We start from the raw sequence: 6208 nt of genomic DNA, 5'->3' as shown, positions 1-6208 counted from the left end.
TTCTTCTGAAGAGCATTCATTCTCGTCGCTTGAATGTATTATAAAAATGTTTAATAATTTTTTTTTAATGTTTTAGATGTATCTAGTTCATTAATCTATTGTTTAATTTTAAAATTTGATTTATAATGTCCAATTTTTTCATATTTATAACAAACAATTTATTTTTTCTTTTTAGTAGTCTTTTTAGGATTTTTTATTGGTTTATTATATATTTGTTTATCTTTTATCTTTTTATAGGGTTTTTTATATTTTCATTTTTTGTTAGAATAATTCATATAAATTCTTTTTCTCTTTTTGTGTATTCTTGAACGGGCTACTAATGGAGTATAACCAAACTATTCACAAAAAGTACCTAATTTATTTTTAGCAATTTTTTTTTTTTTTTATCCATCTACTTATTAAATCTTAAATCATTACACATAATTAAATATGTTATATTAATGGTAGTTATTATATCACCATATGTGAGATTAATAAAATCAATAGTACCATTTGTCTTTACTAATGATTCTTGTGCCTTTTGGACGAAGTAATATGGAAGTCCGGCTATGAACTTTATTTTCCAGTATGGTTGTTGACAGTCATTTCTGATCATAACTTTAGTTAGAAATACATTTTTATACAAACGGAAATCAGACATTTGAAGACATCTTAAATTAATTAGCAAATCACTAGTTCTTTCTTTAAATTGAATAGGATCACTAACGAAGTGTTTGGTTAATACATATATTAAAGTATTTCCAGCATCTTCTAATGATAAACCATTTTATGTTTTAATCATATGCATGTTTTCATCATGTTTGTATGCAGTTAATATTTGTGTCTTTTGTTCATTTGAAAGGTAATGATCCCACTATCCTTTTAATTGGCCAGTAAAACCTGTAACAATAATATGTGCTACTTGGTGGCAGTTTTTTTATTACTTTTATAAAGGTTAGCTACCATAATCATTTCTTGGAAATAGTTTAATATTTCATACTCAGATAATCTATCTTTATTCAATTCAAATAATACATCTAGTGCAAAATCAAATCTTTCTATATGTTCTTTCTTTGAATTGCATATCCGGTAGAGTAGATCTCGAATACCAATTACGAGTAATAGAAACATGATGTTTAGAATTTCTAACTGAAAAACTATTAACATGATCCCCTCTAATCTTATTTATTTATAAATTTAAAATTTAAAATTGGTTTTCAATATTACTAATTTCAGAATCAGATAATACAGGTTATTCTGTCTTACTTAATACATTAATAGGGGTTGTTTTGAGATAGATGCGGTATTGCTAATAGTTAATTTTTCTAATTTATTAGAGATTTGTTCTAATAAATCATTTTGTTTTCAGAAAAAAATAGTTTTTAGATGAGATAAGATTTCATGGGGAACAAATAAAAGAGTTTCTTTTGTTTATTTAATAGTAGGATTAATAAGAGATATTTGGGTTTCAATTTTTTCTAATTGTTTACTCATGGTTTTTAGATATAAATTGGTGTAATTGTTTTGTTGGATTATATTATCAGTGTTTTTACCTTCTATTGTATTATTTTATTTTTTTATTGGTGAAACCAATATTTGATTATTTCTTTGATTGAACTTAATGGCTTCAAAATGGAGTATTCTTCATAAATAATTTGATTATTTTCTTCTTTAATCCATTGATTAGTAGTCCCATTTTGTGGTTGATAATTGATTTAATTTATAAATTTTGAACCATGTAAAGAAATGTATATTAATTTGTATTCCTTCTAAATACTCGTAATCTTTTTCTTGAATATAATCTCTTTCTATTTTTGTAAAAGTCGAGAAAAATGCTATTATTTTCTGATTATTTTCTTCCTTCATATACTCTTGTTTGAGATATTCTTTATTAATTTTAAATTCTTCTTTACTTAGGGTGTATATTTGGGCATCATCTCTAATCTCATGTGAATATGTTGGAGAAGAAGGTTCATCTTCAAGATTATGAGAGGTGGATGCCTTATCCGGATGATTAACAGTATAAACTGGTATATCAATAATATTTCTGGGAATAATTCTCCAAATCTGTGTGTCTCGACTCTGGGATCTGGTGTCAAAATTTTGAGATCTATTCCAAGAAATTGATGTAAGAACAGATTTGGGTGTATGATAACTAGAAGGTGCTGGAGAAGAATAATGTGATAAAGATCTTCCAAAAGGTTGAAAAACTATTTGGACTGTTCCATCCTTTTTTTTATCTATATATTCAAGATCATCTTTATAATTATTTTCTATATTAGGTATTGGAGTAATGTTCTCTAATTGTCATTCATTATGAAGAGTAATTTGATTCCAATTAATTTGTTTAGGAATTTGTACGCTAGAGTTTTGTGTAATAGATTGTAATAATAATGTATATCCTTTTGGACGGGTAATAACAGATTGTGGTTTTAATGTTGTTTTCATCAGTTTATAATGGATCCTATATACTACTGTTAAGGGATGTGATCCTGTCATCATGTGATAACCATTTGTTTAAATATTTAATGTTAAAGTATGTAAGATATTAATATCGAATAATAAAATATAATAATTGAGATAACAATTAAAATAAACTGGACCTTGGAACAAACTTGATTCTACCATTCCAAGTAATGAATCACGAAAATTATAGTGTCTTCCGTATCTTAAACAGAGTAATACTAAGGTGTTTAATTCATTTCTAGTGAGTGGTTTTATAGCTACTTGTAGTAGTCCAATATGTATGAAAGAATATTTTTGTTTTTTATGATGTTTAATAGCTCCATTTGTTAATAGTTGTAACGATTCATAATCATTATTTAAACTAATGGTTTTTTCTGCTGTTTTAATAGTATAATTTGTAAGAAATGATAATTTATAAGAAAAGTAGAATGTTTATATATTTGAGTTTTTGGAACATCAGGAATTGTCCACTATTGTAAATTTATTTATATATCTATTATACTGTAATTTTCTTGGTTGATGTTATCAGATTCTTTAGAGATATTAGTAGTTGATTCATTAGTTTTATATAAACAATTCATTGATTCAGGATTCAAAACAAAGATTTCATATATCCAAAGAGAAATAAGTAGATTAAGGATTTGAGGGAACACCACCGGGACTACCCTTAAAGCCTTTCAGCATGTATGAGTTGACCAACGGATTTTTCATGACTTACCAATACAAACTTCCCAATATATATCATTTTCTTAAGAAGTTATCTTCCCATTTTTCTATTGCCGCTTGTCTACTTTGATATATATGATATTTAGACATCATTAATGTATAGTCTTGTCTCATTAATTGTTGTTTTCTCTTAAGATCTTTTATATTATTCATCAGATTTTCTAATTCAAGCCTTAAATTATATTCTAGACATTTTAAATCATAAAGATACGAGAACCAACATTATGAGCATAATAGTAATCCATCATAAAATATGTCATTCAAAATAAAATAGCAAAATAAATAGCAATCAAAATAAAATAGCAATAAAATATAACAATATAAGTATATTATATATAAGTATATTATATATAATTATAATATATTGTAGTATATAAGTATATATAAGTAGTATATAAGTATTAGTATAAATATAAGTATATAATAATTAAGTATGAGTATTATATAAGTAGTATAAGTATATGTAGTGTAAATACTATATTATATAAAAAATATAATAATAACTAATGTAATATTTTTTATCGTTGGAATGGTATTCGTAAGACGTTCGAATGGATAAAATATTTATGAAAAATATTCGAACGTAATAGCTACCCATTCGAACGGTAAAAAATAAATATTAGACATCGAGTTTAGACCTAGCTAGCACTGAGAACGTTCAAAACAATCTCTCCGCCGCACCGAATCCAAACACTACCACACGCCGCCATCAAAGCCACCGTCCACCACCACTCTCCAACCCGCAACATGTATGTGATCTCCCCAACGTTTTCTCCGATTATTTTCTCCTAGAACGTGTTTTAAATGGGTTGAAAATGAAGTTTTGAAAAAAACCTCATTTCAATCCCATAGTTGGCTGGAAATTGAGGACGAGATGGCTCTATGGTCATCCCAGCCTCTCATTGTTATTGTTTGTGGAAAATTGAAAGGAATCCACCTATTCTTTTCGGTTTTGGCAATGGCTGAGTCGACTCAGCCATATGAATGGTTAACGTTCGAACCAATATTATACTATTTGAATGACAACCTATTATCGTTCAAACCCACTATATAGCCTTTTGAACTTGTAGTTAAGCATTCAAACGGTGCATTTCTTATTTTAATTTCTTTATAGAGTTGAATAGATAATGTAACATATATTATATTTTTAGATATAATTACCTTGATCTAATTATAATTATGGTTTTTTGTAATCATTGTCCTCAATTTTATAAATTAAATTTAATGACATTCTAATGGCTTCTCGGGGAGAGAAGCGGGCCGCGTCAGGGCAATCCTCTAGCTTAGAAGTCTGAGAGAGGACTGTTTTGTTGGAGCGGAAGGTGAAGATCGATAAGTTTAAGGATCTTCTGTAGGAGAGACATTCTCTGGCATTTGTCTTTCTCGATTGTGGTTAGACATCGATCATCGACCAGAAGGACGAAGGAACGAACAAGATCGTTGCCTACATCAATATTAGGGGTGAAAACTGACATCTTCAGCCCGATTCTTGGGCAAAACCAACGCCGACCAACATATGAAAAAATGGAGGAGCAACCGACCGTAACTGGTCGATGGGGAGGAGAAACCGGCCGGAAATTCTCTGGCGATGCTCGATTGGTGTTCGGTTCCCTTATGACGAGCTTCTATTGAGAGAATAGAGAGAGAGAGTTGCAGAGGAGAGAGAGAGAGTTGCAAAGGAGGGAAATCAATCGAGGAAGAAGGCTGGGGAAGAAGACGACCCTATCTTGAAACAACGCCGTTCCACTTAAGTTTAAGTGGAACGACGTCGTTCCATACATATTTTTTTTATACATTTTGAATAAATAAATGTCATTTGGTTTAATACCAGATGACATCGTTTCCATTATGTTTTGACAGTTTTGTATACTTATAGTGTAAAATAACGTCATGTGGAACTACGTCGTTTTGATTAAGGTATATTAAAAAATATATATTTTTATGTTATCGGCCAGTCTAGCTTCAAACTGAGACCGAACCATTGAACGTCAGTTCCTTTAAATTTCCACCGCACAACAGTCTATTCTCCACCAGTTTCAGCAGGTTACAGATGCGGCCGGTCGGATCCCATCGGTGGCGGTCGGTTGCATCGGTTTCTGTTCACCTCGAATCAATATTGTATTCTAGTTCTATAGAGAACTTGGTGGTAGTAGCCAGGATGATCACACATACACCTTTTCCGTCCGGGGCGTCTCAATACGATTTTCAGTTGATGTAGTTGCCGATTTTCTTGGTATCCCTCGACTACCAACTGCATATCCTAGCGTGGTGCCTAGGGAGTCTACACCTGCAGGCGATGGAGAGACTATTGAGGAAGAGGATACTATAGTGGTAGATGAGATCGATGGCCTCGTTGATTGTGAGGTTCATCAATTGGTTGGGGGTCCAGATGCTCATTCATATGATGAGAGCAAGGGCATCAAACAGGCGGACTTATCCAACCTTTTCAAGATCATAAACATTATTCTAGCCAACAACATTGATCCATGACTGCACAAGACTGATGTTAGCATGGACGGAACACGATTTATTTTATGGGTCGCTCGTGAGGTGCCTATCGACCTAGCGAGATATATCTTTGCTAGGATTCAATCATAGGCCACCTATATTACGACAGATATATTGCCGTTTGGAGTCTTGCTCACAGGATTTGTTTTAGTGAAGAGATTCAAGCTAGATGCGTTTGAGCGTGTTCGGGAGCCGATTAGACTGATCAACTCCACGACCTTGTCTCATAGCACGGGACACTCCAGGTTTCGTATTCGTGTATCCACTATAGAGGCGATCGACACTCAGGAAGATGCATAGGGCATATAGGGTGAGGCCTCTACACGGGGTGCATCAGGCACTGCTACTCGTGAGGACAGATATCAGAGATCATTGATGCAATCGGGGTCGCCCTTGCAGAGACTGAGTCTAAGCACATGTCTCAAGTGACAAATATTGAGACACGCCTTGCTGGAGTCGAGGCGATGCTACAAGATCTAGGCCAGTAGTGTATATCTTTTATTTGCATATTTTTGATATTTTGTATGGA

The sequence above is a fragment of the Juglans regia genome, chromosome 13 (genome assembly GCF_001411555.2).
Source record: "Juglans regia cultivar Chandler chromosome 13, Walnut 2.0, whole genome shotgun sequence".
Lineage (NCBI taxonomy): Eukaryota > Viridiplantae > Streptophyta > Magnoliopsida > Fagales > Juglandaceae > Juglans > Juglans regia.
This window is presented reverse-complemented; position numbering follows the sequence as displayed.